The sequence below is a fragment of the Anastrepha ludens genome, chromosome 3 (genome assembly GCF_028408465.1).
Source record: "Anastrepha ludens isolate Willacy chromosome 3, idAnaLude1.1, whole genome shotgun sequence".
NCBI lineage: Eukaryota > Metazoa > Arthropoda > Insecta > Diptera > Tephritidae > Anastrepha > Anastrepha ludens.
Window position 1 is genome coordinate 113,853,470 of NC_071499.1, and position 25,485 is coordinate 113,878,954.

Sequence of the window (25,485 nt, forward strand, 5' to 3'; positions counted from 1 at the left end):
TATCAGAGGTACGTGGTAATACAAAATAGATAATTATAGTGGAGGCCATATAATTAGGAGCACCAGTTTTATGTTTGAAGCAACGAATTTTTTTTTTTTGGGAAATATATTAGTTTTATATTTATTTTTTATTGATACAAAAATTCTGAATTACAGCGGTAGTCAGATAATTAAGTACACCCGATTTTATATTGAAAAATCGGAGTTCTTCTCATACAACTTACAAGTTTTTGTATTAAATATCAACTGTGGTTAGAGTGCCGATCCTATTATTAGGTCCACCAGTTTTATTTTAATTTGAGTAATTGAAAAATGTGAATAAATACATATATAACTTTACGGAATTAAAAATGCTATAAAAAAAAAACGACTCAATATTTTTCCAAACTGTGTTTTTTATTTTGAAGTACAATCCTTCCGGTTAACTTCATTCATATGGCTGCCTCGGCTAGCCATGCACCATCCCATACGATCGGTCCAATTTTTCAACACATTTTCGATTGTATGCGGCTGTATTTCAGCTATGACATCGCGTATGTTGGTCTTCAGTGCATCAATTGTTGCTGGTTTGTTGGCATAACACTGGTCTTTGACGGCACCCCAAAGATAATAATCCAACGGCGTCAAGTCGCAGCTCCGAGGCGGCCAAACGATATCAGAATTTCGGCTGATAATGCGATCTTCGAAGACAGTGCGCAAAAGATTGATCGTAGCATTCGCTGTGTGGCAAGTAGCGCCATCACCAATATCCTCCTCTTCAATTTCTCGGAACAAAAATTCGTTCAACATGGCCCGGTAACGCTCTCCATTGACGGTTACGGCCACTCTTCGCTCATTTTCGAAGAAAAATGGACCAATGGTGCCTCCCGACCAAAATCTGCACCAAACAGTGACTCGTTGTGAATGCATCGGCTTTTGTTCGAGTGCGTGCGGGTTTTCTGAGCCCCAAATGCGGCAATTTTGCTTGTTGACCGAAAAGATGATTTTTCGGTAAAAGTCTTCATCTTCTTCAAGTCGATCACAAGCCCATGAAGCGAAGCGAAAACGCATTGGGTGGTCGGTCCTTTGAGCGTATACACAACCATTTTCGTTCAGCGGAAGAATACAACTAATTTTCTGTCAAATCAGATGACAGCTAAGTGTTACCATTCTTCAAATAATACCTAGTTGAAATCCGTAACGATAGATGGCGGGCCCTATATATATACGAGGGTGGATTGATAAGTCTTTAGAATGAAAAACTAGACATTGGATTTTTAACAAAAAATTGATTTATTTTTCAACATAATCTCCTTTTAAGTCAATACATTTTTTTCAACGCTTTTCTAACATATTTATTCCTTCTCTAAAATAAGTTTTTTCAAAACCTTCAAAATAAGCATTTGTTTCAGCTATAACTTCACTATTTGACACAAATCTTTTTCCGCCGAGCCATTTTTTCATATTTGGAAAAAGGAAAAGGTCACTGGGAGCTAAATCTGGCGAATATGGCGGATGAGGGAGCAAGTCATAGAATAACTCATTTATTTTTTCCCGCGTTTTCCAAGATGAATGTGAAGGAGCGTTATCATGATGAAAGAGGATTTTCTTCTTCTTCAAATGTGGCCGTTTTTGCTTAATATTTTGGTCCAATGTATCCAACAGAGATGAATATTATTCAGCTGTGATGGTTTTACCCTTTTCAAGATAATCTATGAAAATTATACCTTGTGCATCCCAAAAAATAGATGCCATAACCTTACCAGCTGATGCAAAGACTTTTGCCTTCTTTGGAACACTTGAGCCACGTTCTACCCATTGTTTGGACTGTTCTTTAGACTCTGGTGTATAGTGGTGGATCCACGCTTCATCCATCGTTATGAAACGACGCAAAAATTCCGATGGATTTCTGTTAAACATGTCTAAACCAACTTTTGAAGTCGACATTCGGTTCATTTTTTGCAGAGGAGTTAGCAAACGCGGCACCCATCTTGCTGAAAGCTTTTTCATACCCAATTCATCATGTATTATGTTATGCACACGTTCATAACTAATGTTCATAATGTCAGCAATCACTCTCAATTTAATTCTTCGATCTTGTGTGACAATTTTGTACACTTTTTCCACCGTTTCTGCAGTCGTTACCTCTTTTGGCCTCCCAGAGCGTGGCTCATCTTTGGTGCTTATCCGACCACGTTTAAACTAGTTTACCCAATTGTAAACTGTTGCGTTTGAGGGTGCATGTTCCCCTAATACTGTCTGCAACTCCTCAATAATTTGTTTCTGGTTTAAACCTTTCAAATGAAAGTACTTTATAACAGCACGAAGTTCACTTTTTTCCATTTTTAATAAAAATACAATAGTGTTTTGCAAAAATAATTCTCATAAAAGTACCGTTTGACCATATGTTATGAAATTTTGACAGCTCGCTTTTGACAGTTCACTTTTAACGATCACAATAATTAAGTAAATTAATGACCAATAGATGTCGCAATTCTAAAGACTTATCAATCCACCCTCGTATATATATATATATTTTATTTTTTACCCATAAAACACCAATTTTAAATTTTTACAGTGGTAATCATAAAACGAGGAACACCATTTTTCATTTGAAAGCATTGAAATTCTTTTCATACAACTTCCAATTTTCATTATTAACACACACATTTTTCGTTTTGAAATATCTAAATTTCTTTCATAAAACGTCTCGTTTTAGCTTAGGAAACATTTCTTGAACTCAAAATAAGTTAAAATTTGCCAAAATATTATATATGCAGATAAAGCCAAAAATTTAGTAACATGAAAAGGGAACGTAAAAGAAAAAATAAAAAAATAAATTATGCAGATTTTTTATGCTTTATATACCGAAAAGAAAGTCAAAATTATATTAAAGCTTGAACTCTTTGAAATCGAGCTCGTTGCAATATTACTGTCCTAACTGAGACGAAACGGAATCAGAAACCTGAATTATTGAAAATTATGTGGTTTTCCTACTTAATCTGTCTAGCTCATTATGTTTAATTAGTTATTTTTCATCAGTAAGAAAACAAAAAATAAAATAAATAAAAATAGTCGCTTACAAGTTTTTGTCAACCGCTGTTAAAGGATCATATTCCGAATTCTCTAGCCAAAAATAATGCCAAACAAGCAATTGCTCGAAAAAAGAAGTATAGATATTTGGATTAGAAAACAGAAATAGAAGTGGATTCGTCATACTTTACGCAATGAAGGCGTTGACATAGCGAAGAAGCCGACCCACTTACTGTGAGAGGAAGAGTGTTTGACGGGCCAAGGGAAAGGGAAAAGGCAACTGATAATGAGTTTATGATTTTACTTTATTTTACGTTTTAGTGAAGAGTTTCAAGTGTTCTTAATTATATGACCACCACGGTATGCATCTGTTTATAATTGCAGCATTTATTTTCTCTTATACTAAAAAAATATTAGACCTACGTGCATTGTTCCTTTTGTAGCAAATAGTTGCCTCTATTGTTTACTGTGCATACCAAAAGGCATTTCTGCTCATCTCTCTTGCTTTGTCGCCAGCCAATGTACCCGTTGATACTCAATGATATGCGAGGGCAAAAAGTTGACCGTAGGTCAATTTTCGAATATTCATTACAAAATATTTTGTTACATTTCTATATGCATATGTGTGCTGCACAAAAACAACAAAAGGGACACAAACAAAAAGAACAAACAAGCGGCACAGCAGGCGCAAAACTATTACAAGTGCCCAGCTATACAAATATATGAACAGCTGCACATTAAGGTGCCTCACCGAAAGATGTTAGTTTATTTCATGGTAGAAGTTGGTTTGTTTTATGGTAGGTAGATAGGTTGGAGTAATGCCACACTGGGCGCCTTTACTTATGAAAATAAAGCCCCATTGACTTACCACAGCTTAGATTAACTTTTCCGTCTTGACGAACCATCTTGCGTACCCGCTGAATCTAATCAGGCAGTTTAAGACGGCATCCGCCAACCGATCTTGTAGACTGGAGAGCTATAAGTTACCACATGCGCCTAGGGATATTCACGTAGAAGATGAAGAATCATTTTTTTCTCCTCATAATTTTCTTAGTTCCAATGAAGCGTCCCTTGAGCTTCCCGTCAACACAGATATAGTGTAGCGAATAAAGATCCAGCTTGGTCATCTCGTCCGAATAGATATAAACGATCCGGCTCTGAAAGTATACAATGCGGTACCAGCTGGTGATAGCAGAGGAAGCAGAAGACTTCCTCTGCGTTGGAAAATTCAGATGGGGAAGGACTTGGCTTCATCTGGTGTGTGCAACTGGCGCCGATTAGCACCAGAAAGAAATGGCTGGTTCGCTTTGGTAAACTCGGAAAAAATTGCATTAGTTGCTGCAACACTTCATGGCACACCTAGGATTTCCAAAGCCTTCTTATTATTCATTACCGCGCTAGAATTCCAAGAGCAGTTCATATATTTTCACTTCTCAAAGAGTACAGAGAGACTAGTCGTTATCATTTCAGATCCGAATTCGGCCGATTTTGCGTGGAAATTAGCAAAATCGTACTTCGATTCTATTCTTCTCTAGTTTCTCTAACTGAGCAGCAGTTGAGTTTGGTTTTTAAAATAATCAATTTGATCATGCGCCACCTTAAAACTTCCTCTACAAAGCAATTTTCCTCTTCGACATGCTGACCTTGTACCGAAGTAACATCGACCTGGACCTGCCATCTTTTTCAATTCCAGTCACTCTATCTAAAGGCTGAATATTTAACATATCTCTTTCTTGAGGCTCTATTCTGAGTTTCTCCATAAACATTCTTCCTCCGCCACCTCTTCTTGTAACTAAAGTAGCTTTCAAGAACGAAGATCAGAGCAAAGCAAGTTGCGCTGTTTGAAAGAAAGTTAAACATTTTTATTATGCAAGGTCTCCAGGTCCTCATTGAGGCATCTATTTCACACTTAGGGTTGCAAACGCTCTTATCTGGGTTAACACTAAAGATGAACACATTCCTTCAAAGACTTTCTATTTTGAGTTTCGCAATCGCTGAAACCTTTGCTTGAAAGACACTGGAATGTTCTGACTACTGAAAGCAGAGACTTACCACATTCGTTGTGGGATCCAGAAAAATATGCTTTCTTTTGCACTTGGGTCAAGGTGAAGTACTGTAATTCTTTTTCTCTTTCTGCTTCGAACTCTTTCCTGCTCGGAATTCTTGCGATAAAACTACTTTTGGGAACCAAAATGGGAGCAGAAGTGAGGATAGCCAGCACTCTCATCTGGATTATCACATATCATATAGGCATTACAGTTCGAGATGGGCCACTGGCTCCTCTATAATACGTCTCTATTTATTTCTACATTCCGCTGTCGCTCTATATTGTGGGATTTTCATCTTTGGTATATCATCTTCTTCGTCTTGCAACCATCTTTGCCGTGGTCGGCCTCTTTTTCTCGCCCGTTCTGATTTTGCTTCAAATACGTTTTTGATCTTTTGTTCGCTGCTCAGTTTTAGGCTCAATCTTAGGAAGTCTCCATACCAACGTAATCTGTGCGGCTTTATGAACCGCGTTACATTTCGCTTCGCGATTAAAACACTGAGTTCGTGGTTATACTGTATACGGGATGTACCGTCTTCTAATCGTATAGGGCCGAATATTTTCCTAAGAGTATCACAAAAGTTGAATGATAACGCATCCTATCTTACATCTATCCTAGGTTCTACTCATAACTTTTACACAGCCATCCTAATCGCTCCTGGAGATTGCAAATAGAGGCTTCTTTAGTGTGGGACTCACAAACACATGCTCCGTTTTGCTCTGATGAAGTTTTGAGTCAGCTGAGTAAAGACTTACACTAACAGGTGAAGTGTGGTAAATCTTCCACCACTTTTTCGATTCGTAATTTTTGTGCTAAAATTGCATTTGTGGACCGAGCTCACTGCAGAACGATCTATTCTGCTCGGGGGAAAGCTAAATATGTTTATTATGCGAAGGTCATCTAGGAATATAAGTCCTCTCTAGGATGTCTCTCTCGAACAAAGGGTAGCAGGTGCCATCATGGAACACCCTGCGAGGTTTGGAGGCAGAATGTCTCTGAATATTGCTTAGAGCAGCTACTAAACGTGATTCTTAAGGAAACATTTGGGTAAATCCCAATTCAGAGTTGCATCGCGGAAAGTAATTTCAGGTCAATGGCCTTTCTGTATATTGCTTTCCGTTCAGGTTCTATTCAAAAACTGAGTAGCAGAGATAAAAAAATTATGAGTTTTTACGAGACTCAGTTCTTCTGGTCGAGTAAAAGTCTTACTTGACTCCAGCTGATGCTTCGATTACAACGCGGGACCATCGAAATACATCTTAAAGCAGCTTCCCCAATAAATCACAGCTTTTGGTATATTTCATGACTAGCTTGGAAAATTAGTACCGTGAGACACCCTAATGTAGCTATTGTACACATACATATGCTTGTTTGTATGAGTGGGCAGTGGAGAGACAGAAGCTCCGTCTTTTGTTGACATTGCCTTCGCATTAACTATAGCCAGTGGTCACTTTTAGTTGCTTCACAAGCATGTTTTTGAGTTGCAGGACTTCCTGTCGCGCAGCAGGAGTTAATTGTAAACAAAAATAAATCATTTATTACCAAGTGAAAGGCCATACCGAACTTACTTTGCGTCATACTACGCTTTTGATTCGCATAAATAGTGAGTATTTGTTTGAAACAACTTTTCTTTTGATAGCTTTCAGATTCTTAATTTGACAACTCCCACTACTCAACTGGAGGAGGGCCTCGAATGAAGCATTTTAAAATATTTGCCTTTTTGTGGCGATTTGATCTCTGCATTTGGCAGTTGTTAAGTGGACAATTAAATATTCCATTTGATTGAAGAAGATTTATTGAAATGAGGTTTAAAATAAGGTCCATGCTGCACGCCCATTTTGCAAAGTTTTATTTATCCATTGGCTCAGTTTGAGTCAAGCAGAATTTCCAGAATTTTTTTGGATATGCAGTTTTATAGCCCATTCAATTTAAGTATAACATAATAAATGCAAGCTTCAAGTTACTAGAAAATACCGTTGATTTTTGAGAATTTTTTTTTCGCTGTGTCACGCTTTTCCTCCCATACAAAGTATCTAGATGCTCGAAATTTTTTAAATGGAAGAAAAATCCTAGAAAAAGTATCGTATATTGCGGTATCGCCACTTGTTTCTCTGTCTATTTGAAAAAATTATTTGCTGAGCTGTCGTTATTTTGCAGGTCTCTTTACTTATTTTTATTTACAATGCTTTCTGACGTATTGACGAAGGGGATGCAGGGTGATTGCTTACGCGAATGACGTGGCACTAATTTTTATAGGGAAGTTTGTGGGTGCGTTGTACGATTTGGAAAGAGTTCGATGGAAGGATGTCCAAACGCAGTTGTTAGTTGGACGGCGGACTGCGGCCTATCCGTGAATCCTTTTAAAACGGAACTCGTTTTATCTACGAGGAAAAATAAAATATACAAAGTTCTTCCGCCTTCAATAAGTGGCGCTCCGCTGGTGCTTTCTGACAAGGCGAAATATTTAAGCCTAATCCTGGACAGAAAGCTGACGTGGAAGCTAAACATTGAGGAGAGCATAAGAAATGCAACAGTCGACTTGTATGAAAGCAAGCGCGCCATTGGTTAAAGATGGGACCTCTCGCCTAAAGCTTTATTTAAGCTGTATAATATCATTATAAGGCCAATTCTGTGTTATGGGGACATTTTCTGGTGGAAGTCACTGAAAAGGATGGCGTCGGTGAAGAAACTGTTGAGAGTTCAAACGTCTGCTTTCATTAGATTCAAGGGGTGCTGCGAGCTACTCCTACTCTAGCGCTTTCTACAATGTCAAATGTGGTATCTGTAGACTTCGCAGTCAAAGGTACCACAAACAAACTGAAAGAGTCGGTCTACAGGCTTGACCTCAATTACGGACACACAAGTATCCCCAGAAACTTTGGACTCAGCTCTTTGGCAACTGATGAATGCACATCCATGCTTAGCACAATCGGAACCTTCTCCACTCATATTCCTTCAAGAAAAAGGGGGACGAGATGCAGCATTTGGAGGCAAGACCTGGTGAACCTGTTCACGTATGGCTCGAAATTGGATGGAAGGTTTTACGGAGGTGTATTTTGAGAGCAGCTCCCGATCCGACTCAAGTTCAGGTTAACGGACCGTTGCAGGGAGTTCCAAGCAGAGGTGGCGACAACTGAAGAAGCAGCTAATTGGATACCTGTGTAATAGCTGTCAAGGGATAAAATATCTACTCGGATAGCCAAGGGGCAATTAAGGCCCTGAGATAGATGATGACGCTCTATAACTGGTTGGGGAATATCTGACTTCACTTTCGTTCCCATGCGAATTCTTTGATATAAGGCTCCTCTGGCTACCTGGTTATAGCGATATTGCAGGGAGCTGCGAGGTGGATGAGGTGGCTGGAGTGGAGCACCGGTGAGGTAGTTTCCTCGCCAAATGAGAAGATCGGTATCCCTTTGTCTACTTGCAGTGGAGAGGTGTGCTTGACGTAAGCTTAGCGAACGCTGGATAAGTATACTAAATTGTTGTTGTTCCACAAATGGAGGGACCTACAGTTTTTAGCCGACTCCGAACGGCAAACGTGTTTTATGAGCAACTTTTACATTGCAGAAAGAAAAAGCAGGAGGTTTGCCGTTGCCTGCCAAAGGGCCACTACTATTAGAAACAACTTTTTTTACTTTTGGTCTTTCACCGAGATTCGAACCTACGTTCTTTTTGAATTTCGATTGGTAGTCACGCACAAACCCATTCAGCTACGGCGGCCTCCATATAGTGAGATATTTTAGCATTTTTAATATCTTTTAGGCAACCAGGACTAGAGCACATTATTTGAAAACAGAAGAGCTTTCAGATCGCAGTGAAATATCAAAATTTCATATCTATCTAAAAATTATAAGCTTTTACCCATCGTTTGCTTATATTTGAAACAAAATATTATATGAAATTAAAAACCAAGTCAACTTCTCTCAGCTACCTTGAAACATAAAGACTCTCGGCAGCACTGGATACCAGTATTGATCTACATATATGAAATCACTGTTTATCAGGCACGCTGGGCTAACCCAATCAAACCAGCTAAACTTCTGATTAAATAACTAAGATTTGTATGAAGCTCTGATCCTGCTTTCATTGACTTACTTTATTGAGAACTTTCCAAGACGAATGATATCTGAAACTGTCGCCTTCAATTATCACACGATCGATAGTAAGATTTTACGTCATTAAAAGAACTTGTCGTCTATATGTTGATTGCGTTACAAAACCACTAAAGGACCTACAAGGAATCGTGCACATTTGAAACTTCTGCCCGCCACACAAACTCCAATTACAAAATCGGCAGCAACTGCTGAAAGCATTGCCACACAATCAATACGCATCAGACGATCAACTAATCAGTCGATCGTTTTGTACCGATCAGCATAAGGCGGACGAAATCAACAGATAGTAGTCACACGCTCATTCACTGCACTAATCTTACAACCTCTCCACGTTCTGATTTCAACCGACTCTTTGGTCAATCGCATCTGGTCACGCTGCCCACGTTGCTTTGATAGTTGATCGTTTCGTTTCGTCTTTCGTCGGTCGTCGTCTGTCGCATGTCGTTCGCCTTTTGTGTCTTTGATGTTCGATAATTGCAAATTCCGTTTGAGTGCGCGTTCAACCACTTCCATGCCCACCCCACTCCACCCCGCTCCCGCTATCTCTTCATTTGGTGTGTGGCTACACCAACACACATTGGATTGTGGCAAGATCGGATTTAAATCAGTGACGCATTGCAAGTAAATTGATCTTTTATCGCTAAAGTGAGCAGAGGATGGCAAGCACAGCGGCCTGAATAGCGGTAGAAGGTAGAATCCGTGGCAGAAAATTTGCAATTCGCGCGTCCAGTTCACAAGAGTCGTTTTGAGCGTTCGAGTACCATTTCTGTGACTTGACTGGCGGATTAGTTGGCAAGTTATGCGTTTGTCAGTTACGATTTCTGTACTCATCTGCGATGATGTGATTTGCTTTTATTGCTGCTGTTGTTGTTGTTGCCTTTAAGTTGCACGCCCTTCTGCTCCGCACAGCTTGCCACTGTTACGGCTTAGCAGTCGAAGTCGTGGCTGTGGCTTCAACAAAATGCGGCCTCTGCCGCTCCAGCTGATGTGTTGCACACCATTCTGATGATGTTGAATGGTGATGAAGTAAGAATGTTTAGCGTATCGAATGCGGATTAAAATCAGCAGCATACAAACAGACAGTTTGAATAGTCATGGTAGCTTGTCGGCGCTGCACGAAATCAACAGCGATCAGAAACGATCAGTGGACGCATTGGAAAAATTGAGAGGCGATAAAGCAGTCAAGTGGCAAAAGCATTAACAATGTAATCGGCCGTATGTGGAATTGAGCAACGAGGCGTTGTAAAGTAGTGTAGAGAATTGTGAACTAAGGAGTTACTTGAATTAGCGAATGAAAGTCACTGAAAGGTAGTGCATGGCTTGAAGGTGCTTAGGGTGATCTGGAATTTAACAATCATAACTGAGTGCAGTGCAGCGGAAGAGGTTCATTGTACGGAAGATTTTCAAGATTTTCACCAAGTGTGTAAATATTTTGTTAAAGATTTAGCATTTTGGTGACAAGAGTTTGCTTAAACTTTTCATTGGAGCGACTATATCTTAGATATATCGAATAGAAGGAAAATTAGTAGTTCAAAGCCTAGACAGCTTTCGATTAATCGTCTAGCTTTATCATGAGCTGTGAATATATTATATAATTGGCCCTAACATTCTTTAATGGGTATTTGGCCGTGCTCCTCCTCCTATTTGTGGTGCGCGTCTTGATGTTGTTCCACAAATGGAGGGACCTACAGTTTTAAATCGACTCCGAATGGCAGATATTTTTATTATTAGCTTTTTCATGACAGAAATACGTTCGGAGGTTTACCATTGCCTGCCAAGGAGCGACCGCAACTCGCGTTTTTATCACTGCATCGCGACCTCCCTAAAACTTAGTACTTAAGTCTTTTCCCATTCTGAGCATATTTTTCATGGTAGAAATACATCTGAAGTTTGGCATTGCCTGCCGAGGAGTGACCGCAACTAGAAATATTTATTTTCTCGCATATTTTTTACTGCATCAAAACCTCCCTAAAACTTAGTACTTAAGTCGTTTCCCTCTCTGTGGATCTTTTTCATGGCATTCCGAGGTTTGTCATTGCCCGCCGAGGAGCTACCGCAACTGACAAAACTTCTTTTCTCACATTTTTATTACTTCATCGAAACCTCTCTAAAACTGAGTACTTAGTCTACCAGAAGGTCCAACATATACTCCCAACCTTACTAGTTGACGACAGTAGTGACGAGCTTCATACAGCCATTTGGACAACAGAGAAAATAATTAATACATCATCTGTGTCGATAGTTTATTTGCTGAGCTGTGCAGAGCCTCGAAGTGAGAGCTGATAAATCGTATATACTGACTTTTGACGCATTTGGTTCAATGACTAAGGAGAGAAAACAAAAAGTATCCATAAACTTAAGAATCTTCTCCCAGCAACTCCTGTTGAGGCTCCCAGTGAGACAAGATCTATACAATTGAGGGTGAGGTTGGTAAAAATGTTAGATCACCATGTTTCAAAACTTGCTTCTCTTGTGGCCAGTCTTCGTGAATGGAAATGGAGTTGGAAATGTGTGCAAGAATGCTTAAAGCCCTCAGGCTATCTGTATTTCATGAAGTGAGGAAGTTCTAGGGGCGAGCTTTAGAAGAAAGTATTTAAGAAATTGAATAATCTAGTCTCTCTGGATTATACAAGTTCAGAATTTAATTAAACTGGACACACTTCGCTCTCAAAACAACGATTTTTCACAGGAATACTTATGCGGCATTTGACTATTATACTTTGTTATAGCCATAAGGCCTTGCGCTTCAACCGGAGTTATGTTTATTTGACTATTGGTCGTATTATCGCTAGGTTAGGCACACCAAATACAAACTTTTTCCTACAATCTCATTGGAGGGTCTGATTGGGTAGGCTAAGGCGGAAGGATAGCTTAAGGATTGTGGAAATCATTCCTAGCAGTTTAATGGAACTATGTATGTGGGATATCTGAACCCTTGTTAAGAGCAGCCCGTCTAACCTAACCGAACTCTTTGAAATACTAAAACCTGCAAGCAAATCTTACACACAAATATTCTTTTGACACTCGAGCAGATTTTTATAGCAAAGCCTCTATCAAAGTTCCATCCGTCAATGTTGAGAAGAATATGCGGCTAAGCCAATAAAGAAAGTTTTGGTGGACGCAGAATTTAATAAAATTTGGATACCTTCCCTATAGAGAGATTCTCAACCATCTTACTTTTTTCCCACGTTGGCTTCTGATAATATGCACCGAGGATTTTTGCATCGCTTGAAATAATTTTGAGATGCAGTTGCGCAAAAAATTCTGTTGCGGCTTTTCTATAATTGAATATGTACCTAAATACGCCCTTCTATTAAAAAAAAAGAAAAAAAAAAAATTGTAATCCCGACATTCTTTAACATCAAAGCTCGACTTCGATTAAAAATTCCCGGCTCATTCCTCAGCTGTATTTGCGAATCTCAAATCAACACGAATACTAACAACACTCTCTCCCTCTCATACCAACACAACCTCCCTGTAATAAGTTAAACTAATTTAGAGCAAGCGCCGAACTAGTTGCTGTGAGTACGGTACTGGTCTCCACTCTATTACCATGCTTTGTTTCCAAATAACTATGTTACACGGCGATGTTTTACGAAGCGCCTACATCACTTTGCGCTGCAAATCTTTAGAATGCATTCCGTATTAGTTTCATTATAAAGAGTTCTCTAGGAATAAAACAACTGAACTGGCATTTATTACTAGCTGAAGAGGCTGATTCGATTAGCCGAAAACTCGAGATAGTTTAAAGACGGTACGAATAGGACCGAGACAAATCTTTCTTAGATTTGTGAAAGCTCCGTATGAAAATGTTTAAAGAGTAGTCAATCTAACTGAATCTGAACTAGCACGCGCTGAAACTCGCGTCCGTCATAGCTGATAGGATAGAATAATAAATCCGATTAAGCCTAATAAAAATTGTTTTTTCATGCTACAGGCATTAAAAAGTTTTTCACAGCCTCTCATTATAATTTATCAAAATTCTGTGATATGGAAGTGAGATACCAATTTTAAAATTTTTTTAAAATATTTACCTGTGCCTCTAACGCTTGAAAAAGTCTATTGGATTGTAATGAAAAAATAACGTTTTCATAAATTTGGAATAAAATGTTTACTGGATAATATCATTTCATCTACCCTTTTAGTTTCCTTTTCACAAATGTCAAGAGACATATTGATTTCATAAAATCTTATCAGCGTCCATATGAATCGAACTAGCGGCCTGTGTTTCATTAAAGGTAGACCTACTGCGAACTCAAGAGGCAGCTATTGGCATTTCCTCTGAAAGTCTTTGATTTTCAGCTTCCACATTCAAGACACGAACAGCCCAAACCGTTGTACTGCTATCCTAAACGCGAATACCAACTGTTCCACTTCACATCTATTTTGCACTAATTGCGAGACAGTCACGAGTTGCATAGTATGAAAATATCACTTGACTAAACTGTCTGGCTCTTTTACTGCTGGGTTGTTTTATTTTCACAAGTTCAAATACATTTAAACATACGTATGTCTGTATGTATGCACGAATTGCCATGTGTTCGCATCAAAGCACGCCGCTCATTCGCACGACTGACACCAAATCAATTGGCATTTCTTGTCGCTTTCATGGCTCCCTTCATTCGATCACATCCCAGTCACATTCGATCGCAACTGTTTTGTTCAATCGATCTGTTGCATTGGAATGCAACGTTGGTTGTGGCATCAACGACATTGCTGCACGTTGCACTTTTAAATTGATTGGAATTCAGCAGTTAATCAGGTGGCCAACACAAATTGAGCCATGATTTCGCGCTGAGCCTTCACTTTAGTGAGTGGCTGAGAGGGGTAAATAGGGTATATGCTGTATGTTTATATAGATGTGTACACATATACATACATATGCAAGTATGTCAGTTTGTGGCAAGTATTTTTGTGTGCATTTCAGTTGATTGGCTTAATTTGAAGTGATGTCAATTGATTGGTGGGAAAATTGCAAATAATTTCATCGGTGCAACGAGATGATTCAAAGTAAAGTAAAAAATAAAATAAAAATTCATTCGTCATTTGTAAGTAAACTCATCAATATAGAACAGGCAGCATAGTGCGTTGAATTTAACAATTTGCAATGGGTTTAAGAATATTTCTACTGGAATATCGGCAACGAGGATCAGTGGAGTATAGAGTATCGGGTAAGGTTAAGTTAGAGGGCTTTGTATGAAAATTTTCTGTATAACTCAATGATATAAATTGGTATTTTAGGGCATTTGCAGATATAACATCGCCGATCCCTTCAAAAGCTCTAAGAGATTAGAGTCCACTCTGGCGGAGTGGTTAGTTACCTCATTTCCAGGTACTCATTCCCATGTGCTGATTCGACAACCATAAAAGGAGCAGATAAATTATTGAATAATATGAAAACGGAGCAACACAGCGACTTCAAGGATCTTTTGAACCCTAATATAACCCATAGTACAAAATGCATTTTCAGATTCCCAGATGTAAGCTAAAATTTCCTGATCGCCGCATTCCTCGCAAAAGTTAGAAGAGCGCCATGACATACTATGAAGAGAGCGGAAGTGTCATAATAAAAGGTGTGCTAGTAAGACTATATAGAGGCGGAATAGGTAATCTGGACATTCAGTTGCCTAGATGAGCGGAAAATCTATGGTAGACTGGAACTTGAGCTGAGATTAAAGCTGAAAGATAAAACAAATTCTATGAAATACCAAGAAATTATCCGCAAGCTTGCTTAATAGTTATTGTATCAACATAAAAAATTATCCAAATATTTTTGGGGAATGCTTCCAAAGTGAAAGTCTGTAGGTTCGGCAGTACACATCCAAATCTTGTGGGTAGGGGTTTCTGCTTTTCATTAACTGCACTTTTCTTTCGGATGGATTTGACCGGAACTCTACTCTATTTTTTTACATTTTCTCAGAAGCTGCACGCAGCTTCTGTTTCGAATATACTCGGATTTATTCTTAAATCGGGTTAGTTGTTAATAACTCAGATGTTTGCTCTCCCGTAAGTCCAACACCAGCGAAAGTGTGACACTTTCTCATCATCATTGTTGGCGCCCGGGTTCGAGTTGAACCTTCTTCTTCCTCTTCTTGATTGGCGCGATAACAGCTTACGCGATTTTTGCCGAGTTTAATAAAGCGTGGCAGTCGTTTCTCTCTCGTACTAACGGGCACCAGTTGGAAACGCCAGAAGAAGCCAAGTCCTTCTCCGCCAGATCTTTTTCATCCAGAGGAGGCCTTCCTTTTCCTCTGCTACGACCAACTGGTACCGCATCAGAGCCAGAGCTTTTTTTTCCATTCGGACGACATAATCTCACCAACGAAGCGGGGCCAACAGAGTCGAACCTTAGCCTCCCTCAATAGTTTCGACCAAGAATCTCAATCCTTTGCAGTTTCTTAGTCCAAAAGTCTTGGCGTCGTCCCGATTCCGACGTCGCCTACTGGTTTCGTTTTCCCTCCGATGCAGTTATGAGTGTCCAAATCATGTTTTTTTTCAGGGTGTGTTGAAAGCCTTACGTGTAGTTAACTGTTTAGAGAAGAAAAGGAAGTCGTCAAGTTAACCTTCTGGGATGAAACAATTATTCGCCGATGGCTCATGGATACTCCCAAGTGCTGAAAGAAGTATTCATCCATTTCTGCCAAAGCTCTCTTTTCCAAATACTTCCGCACTACCTGGCACCCAGAGCAATTCACATCCGCATGGCGTAGTTAAAAAGCTAGTCAGTGTAATGGATGCAGCTTCCTGTGACTGGACTGGAAACGCGTAAACTTCTGTCGCTCGACTGTTGTCCAGTTAGTTTAATCTTTTATTGCAGAGACCTTGAAGGGGAATATCGAAGAAATTTCAAAAGAAAGGCGAAGTTTGCTTTAATTTTGCTTGATAAAGAAGCTGTGCTAGTAACAGCTACCAAGAAATTTGGTGAATCCAATACACCCCTATAGCGAAACTGTGCTTAAGCTGCCTACACCATTTATAGGAATCATTATGCGAGGCTCCTAACTAGGCGGTCATATAGTCTTCTGCATTTTTAAAGAAGTGTGTGTAAAGGAAGTTAGCTTGTCGTTCTACACAGTCCATCTCTGAAACAACTCTGATGACTAGAATCTCTTAGAACAGAAAAACGGATTCTCAGTTCCTCCCATCGTCGACATATTGATATTCGACTTTCCAAGGTTCTGTTCTTCAGAGATGGACGAGAAACGACCTTGTTTAGTTCCGGTTTCACTTGATTGTCACAGAGACCCTCCACGTTAACGTTTATTGAGTAATTTCTAGAATAATTTCAGGTTTAAAAATTTCCCTTGACAACCAATGAAACCAATTGTTTTGTGTCGCCAAAAATTTTGTGTTAACACTTTAGAGACAAATACCGGACCTTAAGGGCCCGTAAAGAATTTGTATAATGAGATGAGATCAAAGTAGGTAAATCGTTGAAGCTCAGCTAGACCTGCGGAAGCAAGGCGTCATTTTATCAAACTTAGTCTGAAGTTTAGTGAAGTCGCAATGACGCTACATATGGAACTATTTTACTGCCAGAAATAGTACATATTTGAAGATTTGAATAAAATAAAGCGTGAATCAGAGTAGTGTCTTGTATAGAGATTCTTAAAAGTCATTAGGTTATCGCAATTCTTAACTAGCCTGAGAAATCTGCAAACGGCAACGAGAGCCGACCTCTGGCAAACCTATTTCATGCGACGGACTGTGGTCCAAGATCTACGGATTACACACGAAGCGTTATAGATTCATTCACTATTTCATCGATTTTGAGTGGTAACGTGAGCAAGTTTATGCTTTCCTGTAAACGTCACGTGAAGCAGAGTCTGCATAGGATCTGATCAGGTAGTTAAAACTTATAAGCCTCGCTAAAAACATTCTAAGAATGCTCACAGGCATCCTCACCGGCATCCTCACAGAGTGCTAAGGTATCCGCAAAAGCTCGGGGTTTGGTCAAACGACTGCTGACTGTTTTGCAATTCGTCCCGATCGACATCATCACATTTGCATTTCGAATGCGGTGTCATATCGAGAAGAAGAAGCAAGTATTTCGGCATAACAGCAGTATTTTAATCGGAAGCCTTTGCCATACTTAAAGTAGCAGACTGGGTAATGAAGTTAAAGGGCAGTTTGAGAGAACGAATTTTACTTGTTCTTGGGACACTCACAGAAAAGGCTCAGTGCTATCTGCCTCTTCTAAGCAAGACAGGCAAATCGGGTCCTCAATGATTACAATGGTGGTCATATGTTGACCCCATGGATTATGTCTTGTAAAAACTCCGACCATCAACCGAACGTCTTTTCTTCCAAGTTTTAGAAGAAAGTCCGACAGTTTTCTGTTCGGGCTTGCAGTTCTGCAGTGTTGCATAAATATCGCTAATCCACTTCTTGATTCCTGCAGAACTGATTCCGATTATTGGCTGTGGTCGCTGTGGGGTAACCGTTGATCCACATTTGGGAAATTCATCGGCAATTTCATTTCCTTGAATCTTGGAGTGTCCTGGAAGCCATATAAGTACAGAATTAAACTTCTTCTTGCATTCTTAAACAATCTTTGAGGTTTGCTTTGCGTTTTCCAGAGCTTTTAGTATAGCCTGACTGTCACTAAAGACTCCAATCTGTTTCCCGCTCCATCTCCTCTCCATTATCCAATCTGCTACTTTCTGAATTGCAAAAAAAAGTTGTCATTCCTTCTCGTTTAAGTACCATCCGGCTCCACAACCTATTGAATGCATTCTGGATTATTTTGTATATTTGACATACAATTTTCTTTCAAGACACCACTCGAAAGTCATCAAAAATAGTCGACTAGTGTAAGTTGAACCAAAACTCCATTGGATAGTGGAATGAGCTGAACTTGTGCGGGTGCCGACATATTGAAGAATTCACTCCCACTCCATGCCATTTCAAGCATCCCGGTCCTGTACAGCCCAAACAGAGGCACATAGACTCAGTCCAGCACAGAACCATCTTAGGTTTATTGAAAGAACTTCTCTTAGATGAAGTATTGCGCAGAGTACAGCGTCCACAAATCTGAAACGCGTACCTTTTTTTATCTATTTTGCATTCTTCAATTTCCGTGCTGGCACTCCTTCTTTTAGCCACAGTTAATTAGTTAAAAATTGTACATTGCACGTGGAAGCCGAACAACATTTTGAGTGACTGACTAAAATAATTAACGAGGATATTCAAGATTTACGCCTTTTTCCAAAAAAAAAGAAGAAGCAAACTAGACATTGCAGTGGGCGCTAAAGAAAATTGAAAAATCAAAGTACTTTGCAAAACAGAAAATTATAAAAAATCATTTGATTTTTAATTATGTTTATTTTTCGTACAGTTTTGAAAGGAAAAGGACACTCTTTGAAGCAATCAACGCCACTTACTAAGCTCATTCTGCACACTTTTGCCTGCCCCGCGGCGCTGCTGCTCTGCACTTCTTCTCCTTCCCGTTCCTTGCTCCTTGCCTGTCTACTTTAGCCACTTGAATGGGCACTTTGGAAGTGGCTTTCTTTCGATTTTGTCGCATTTTTCGCGTAATTCGACTTCGACTTATCCATTGCCTCCCCTTTCTACCAGCCACACATATCTTTGGTGATTTTTAACGCGAAAAAGGGTTTCAACTTAATTAAACAGTTTTTTTGCTCTCTTATTTTTTATTTGTTTTTGTTGCCTGCTTCTTTTATAATTTCGTTTGCTTTCCGCTACTGATATCTGTGCTTTGTAGAAAGGGCGAACTGTCAACAAAATTTGACCAAAAGCGCAGCGAAAAAAAATTATGGCAAATAGAGAAGAGTGGCGTGCGGGTAAAAACAAGAAAAGAAATTGACAGCTAAAGTGGCTGGAATTCGCTTTAATTAAGTGTGACGAAATGCTGGCAGTGAAGAGAATTCGCGCGCAAGTTGGCAGGAGTTGGCAGTTGTGTGGGTTGTGGCCATTTTTGGGCATCCAATTTGACATTTTTGATTAATTTGGGCGTAGAATCGTTAATGTTGGCAAATTAAATGTTGCAATTGTACTCCTCAAGCTACTCAAGTGCGCAACCCTTTATTTTTTGTTTTTTTGCTTTTTCTGGGGAGATTGTCTTCCAAGGCAATTGAATATTTTGGAAGCTGTATTGCTTATAAAAATGGAACAAAAATAGCTTCTTTGATAAAAGAGATGTGCGGCAGAGAAGAAGAATCAATTAAAACTTATTTTTTTACAAAGAGCTACCACGCCGATTATCTGATTGAGCTTCTATTCATAACAGGAGTCTTCTTCAAAAGTCTCTTTGGTAAGAAAATACAGATTTTCTGACTCTGTGTCTAAAGAAATCAGCTTCCGAGGGCAGTACAAAATCAATATTTCCAAAATGGAAACTGAGGCAAATTGGTGGTACGAGATATGTACATATCAGTCATGTATGAAAGGACGTTAGTAGGTATAGGAGGACGTAAGTAGGACATAGGTAAGACGTAGGGGTCACATATATGGAGCCAATACAAAACTTTTCATCGCAATGCCCAAATAGTTCAAGTCATCTCAGGCTGAAGGCTGCCTGCAATTCGTAAAGGGTTTAAAGTCGCATTCCCTCTTTATATTTTGTATGTTGTGTATATATTTAATATCCTTTAACCCCAGGTGGGATTGAAGATCTCAGTTCTACAAAATCCGAGATATCTTCAAATTTTTGAAGAGCACACACTGGTTTTAGGAGTGATAGGGACAAGCTTCCCACGCGGCATCACAATGGGCTATGAGCCTGAGTGTGTCCCACAGGACAACCGCTTCAACCTAACCTAACCTAACCCCAGGTCGAGAGTAGGGCCAAGTTCTGAGTATATACTTTTCTCAACGTTTGCTGTTATGTGTTCGCCAAAACCCGTCTATCTGCATTCACTGATGCTCAATATGTCCAGAGAGAACCTTCGAAATTCCATGGTTAGTTGTTCTATTTTACTTCATCGTATAGGGTTTCTACGTTCCAACATCCAATTTGGGTAGCCTCTTTCATGTTAAATATGGTCGTCGACGTGGAGTTCGGACCATTTTTCTTCTTAACTTTGCTTTCGGCTTCTATAATCAGTTTCGAAAAGATGGGGGATTATCCCAGGTTTCCTAGTCCATTAGTGGACTACCTTTAATTGCACCCAGCGATTGCCAGGCATATGATTATATCCTATCAATACATTTTTATTCCGCGCGACTTGATACAAGGCGGACGCTCACCATAGTAGCCACTAACCCGTGATCAGACGCTGCTGGGTGGATTGTTTTAGCTCCGGTATTCCCCATCGACCCTTACGGCTTGGGATGCCCTACCAGTAGCTATGCTATCGCCGGCATCGCCCTCAGGAGATATGCACTTACTAGGCCTCCTCATCGCAGCAAGATAACAATCCCTCGAGGAAGATAAAGTTTGAAAGCGACTTACAATGGATGCACATCGACACTTACCGATTACAACCCTGCAATGTGTCTCCCTACTTTCAAGCAGGCAATCCCTTTTGGCTACTTAATCGCATCAATTTAATAGTTAACTTTTTAGTTAGCCCAATAGTTTTCAAAGCCCAGCCGAATTGGAGCATCACATCCAGACTCGTTAAGGAGTTGTATAACATATTTCACTTGTACTCTCATCGAGTTATAACCTACTGAGTAGTTGCTTACTGAGAGACCGGAGACCGTAGATGTCCAAGAGTAGAGGAATAGTAGAACTTACATTTAAGAAAGCCTTATAATTTATAATAACTCAGTGACTAAACGCAGAACGGTCTAAGAGCTGTGAAACAATAGGGAGCCTCAAACGGAATAAGCTTTTTGGTTCGACGAGCGGCGTTCGATAGACGTTACGTTAAATTGTTAGATAGGGTAGATATTGTTGCTCTTTGGTTAGGTTTCTACATTTGCAAGGGCTTGGTCTACCTACAGTAATATTAGCGATTACAGGTTGAAAGAAATGAGATATCCGAGCTCATTCGGACATTCCAGGACTTGACAGGAACTGAAAGTTTTCAACTATTGTAAAGCCAAATCAGTAAACGTTGGAAACTTGTCGCCAAAGAGCTTTTAGCAGCCATTGAGGAGACTGAATATAAGTCGGGCAAGCAGAATAAGATTGTAATAAGAATATTAGCAAAAAACGAAACAGTGATAAAATTTATAAGATGGCTCGGATACGTGTTTAGAATGTCCAAGGAGAGAACAACTCGAAAGGCAATTGAGTTACGCGCTGTCGGAAGCCGAAGAAGAGGAAGCAGAAAAAAACGACTCCAAGACGTGGAGGGTGACCCTGAAAAGCGAAACGTGCGGCGGCAGAAGAAGGTAGCTTTAGATGGAGACAAATGGCGCAAGGTTTTGAATGAAGCAATAGCTCAGCAAGGACTGTGATGCTAAGAAGAAGAGTTCGAAGAAGAAGAATTAGAAAAGTTTAAAAACGTGTATTTTTTCATGGCCGTCAAGCAAAAACCCATATCTGTTTCCATACCATTAATGTTTTCATGGCAAATATTCGCATTTTCTTTTATGGATTCTATATTTGATTTGATTTTCTTTCAATGAGCAAATCCCAATATTGTTAGAAGACAGCGATGACGAGTTTAACGATTTTAGTCCCTTCAATGAAGAACTATATGAGCTCCGAAAAAAGATAATATACCATCTTTGACCAGAGACCAAATAATTTCGTGATAGAAATTGCAATAAGAGATCGAAAACTTAAAAGAAAGAAAACGTTGCACAATTTGGATTAAAGAAAGCAGAAGAGCAAGCCTCCAAAAGGCAAGTCAAGTCAACACAGAACTCCGGAAAAGTCTGAATTGTTTCAACACGTCTTACCCTATATATTACGAGGTGGAGCCACCTCCGATGATGCTGAGGGAAGCCCAGGCTGAAGCGAGGCGCAGGAAAACCGGCGTTATTGTATGGACGGATGCACACTCCCACCAAACCTGTTGGGGAAGTTCCAACATAAATGCAAGAGGTGAGTCACTTATTGATTTTATTTCAAACTAAGATTTATTTATTTGCAACAGGGGTAAGGACCCCACTTTCATTACCGCAACCAGGGAAGAGGTGCTGGATCTTACTCTGGCCTCCTGCTCACTGTTGAACCGAATTTCCGATTGGAGGGTGCTTAACACCCACTCCTTCTCGGATCACTGGTATATTCAATTTTCTCTCACTGAAACTCGTCCAAAAATATCCTCCTACAGTAATCTGAGGAGAACGGACTGGGTTACTTACGGCAGGAGTCTACTGAACCTTCTCCTCGAAGCACCCAGGGAAAATTTAGATCTCTCGGAGGGAGCGATCGATGATCAGGTGGAGATATTCACTTCAGCTTCTAATAAGCCTCGCGAAAGCTCCTGTCCACTTAGAACGCTCCCTAAGAAGGAGAAACCTCCTTGGTGGACAGCAGAGCTTTCTGAGCTCAGGGCCTCGTTCAGACGCCTCTTTAATAGGGCTAAAAGAATTAAGTCTCCCTCAGGATGGGAACTGTATAAAGTAGGGCTTGGAATATATAAGTCCGAAATTAGCAAGGCCAAGAGGGACTCTTGGAGGAACTTCTGTGGAAGCGTGGAGGGCTGTCATGAGTCTTCAAGATTTAGACGAATACTCATGAGGAGCTCGGCTCCCTTGGGATACCTGAGGGATGAATCGGGACGTTGGGCGATGAGCGGCGAGGAATCACTAAAACTGCTTCTCCACGCTCATTTAGCAACGAATCCGGTATCTAGCAGCACCAGCTTGGGAAGGACACCAATTTGTCTTCAGAACGGGGGCTGGCTGCTGGATGAGCACCGCTTTGCCTGGGCCATTGGCTCCTTTGGGCCCTTCAAGTCGCCTGGTCCTGATGGCATCATACCTTCCCAACTGCAGAAATCTGCAGTGGTGTCCTGCCGCTGGCTGAACCTTACCTATGCGAGCTGCATAGCCAGGGGCTATATACCGGGATCTCGGAGGGCTGTGAGGGTTGTGTTCATGCCCAAAGCTGGCAAGAGCTCACATGTCTTCCCTAAGGATTTTAGGCCAATCAGTCACTCATCTTTATTGCTGTAAACCCTTGAGAGGCTGATTGACCTACACGAAATTCCTCGGGGGCGTTTGTCGCACACTCAACATGCTTACGTAAAGGCAGATCAGTCGAATCTGCTCTGCACACAATTGTTAAAGATATTGAGGAATCACTATATCAGAAAGAACTCGCAGTTGGTGCCATCCTCGACATTGAGGGGGCTTTTAATAACGTTCTTCCGGAGGCAATCACTAAAGCTCTGGGTAGGCTGGGGGTCGGAGGTGACCTTTCCAGGTTTATCTACAGAATGCTTAGCGACAGAACGGTCGTGGCAGAGTGGGGCGGGGTCTCTCTCCGTCGGCAGGTGAGCAGAGGGTTCTCTCACCATTCCTCTGGATCATTGTTATCAATGACTTGCTGGAGGAGCTGGTGAGGAGGGACTGTAGGGTGATTACCTACGCGGATGATGTGGCATTAATTGTTAGAGGAAAGTTTATAGATACCCTGTTCGATTTAATGCAGGGATATCTGAACGTAGTTGTTCGATGGGCAGCAGGCTGGTGAATCCTCTTAAGACGGAGCTCGTCCTTTTCATGAGGAAATATAAAATACCCAGAGCTCAACTCCCCTTGATGGGGGGCGCTCCGCTGGTGCTTTCTGACATGGCGAAGTACCTAGGCCTAATCCTTGGCAGTAAGCTAACGTGGAAGCCCAACATTGAGGAGAGAGTAAGGAAAGCAACAATCGCCATGTATGGGTGAAAGGGCGCTATTGGAAAAAGATAGGACCTCTCGTCTGGAGTTGTGTTTTGGCTCTATAATACCATAATAAAGCCAATTTTGTTATATGGAGTCATTGTCTGCCCCATCAATTTTTATTTAAATCGATAGTACAGTCTATATAATTTAATGTTTGAAGATTATTTCATGCAAATGTTGACCGCGACTGCGCTTCAAATGGTCCATCCGCGTAGTTCAATTTTGGCGCACTCTTTCCAATGTTTCGGGCGTAATCTCACATATAAATGCTTTAATGTTGTCTTCCAATGCGTTAATTGAAGCAGGCTTTTCTGAATAGACATGAGCTTTAACATACCCCCCACAAAAAATAATCTAAAGGCGTTATATCGCACGATCTGGGTGGCCAATTGACAGGTCCCGAACGTGAAATAAAATGTTCACCGAACTCGCCTCTCAACAAGACCATTGTTACGCGTGCTGTGTGGTATGTGGCACCGTCCATGCTCCACATGTCATGCAAGTCAAGCTCTTGCATTTTGGGCAAAAAAAAGTTGGATATCATTTCACGGTAGCGCTCACTATTCACAGTTACGTTACGATTTGCAGCACCTTTGAAGAAGTACGGTCCAATGATACCTCCAGCCCATAAACCGCACCAAACTGTGACCTTTTCTGGATACATTGGTAGCTCTTGCAATTCTTCTGGCTGATCTTCACTCAAAAATCGACAATCTGCTTATTTGCCTACCCATTGATCCAAAAATGAGCTTCGTCGCTGAACACAATTTTTCGATAAATAAGTGGATCTTCGGCCAACTTTCCATGAGCCCATTCACCAAGAATTTCTGCGTCGCGGTAGGTCGTTCGGCTTCAATTCTTGCACCAGCTATATTTTGAAAGGCTTCACACCTAAATCCTAAATTTTTCACGTTGTTGAGTAACAGAGGCCCAATTGCTGCGAACGGCGACGAATCGATAATTGATGGTCATCACTAATAAAACTGGCCGATACAGCTGCGATATTTTCTTCAGTTCGCACTCTACGTAGGCGTGTTGGTGGTTTGATGTCCAATAATGTAAGTTTGGTTCTAAATTTAGTTAATATACAATAGCTCGAATATCCGCTTCAGTGGGTCGATTAAACTGACCATAAAATGGAAGAAGCGCGCGTTAACTTTCGTAACAGAACACGCATTTTTATAATAAAATTCAATGAATAGACCAAACTGAAGATGTTTGACAGTGAAGCAAAACACGAAACGTGCGTCAGCTGTTTAAACCAACTGTTTAAAGAGATAATAGCTAAAAAATCACCCGTTATATGGCTAAGACATTGAAACCAAAGCGCAATCGTCCCAATCGAAGAGTCCAGGGGAGCCGAAACCAAAAAAAACACTCCAAGTTCGATCAAATGCCAAGGTTTTGCTCCCTGTTTCCTTCGATTACCACGGCGTAGTGCCTTAGGAGTTCTTACTACAAGGTCGTACGGTAAATAAGGAGTATTACCTTGAAGTCATGTGCCGTTTACGTAAAGCAATACGAAAAAAACGCTCGGAATTGGGGAAAAAAGC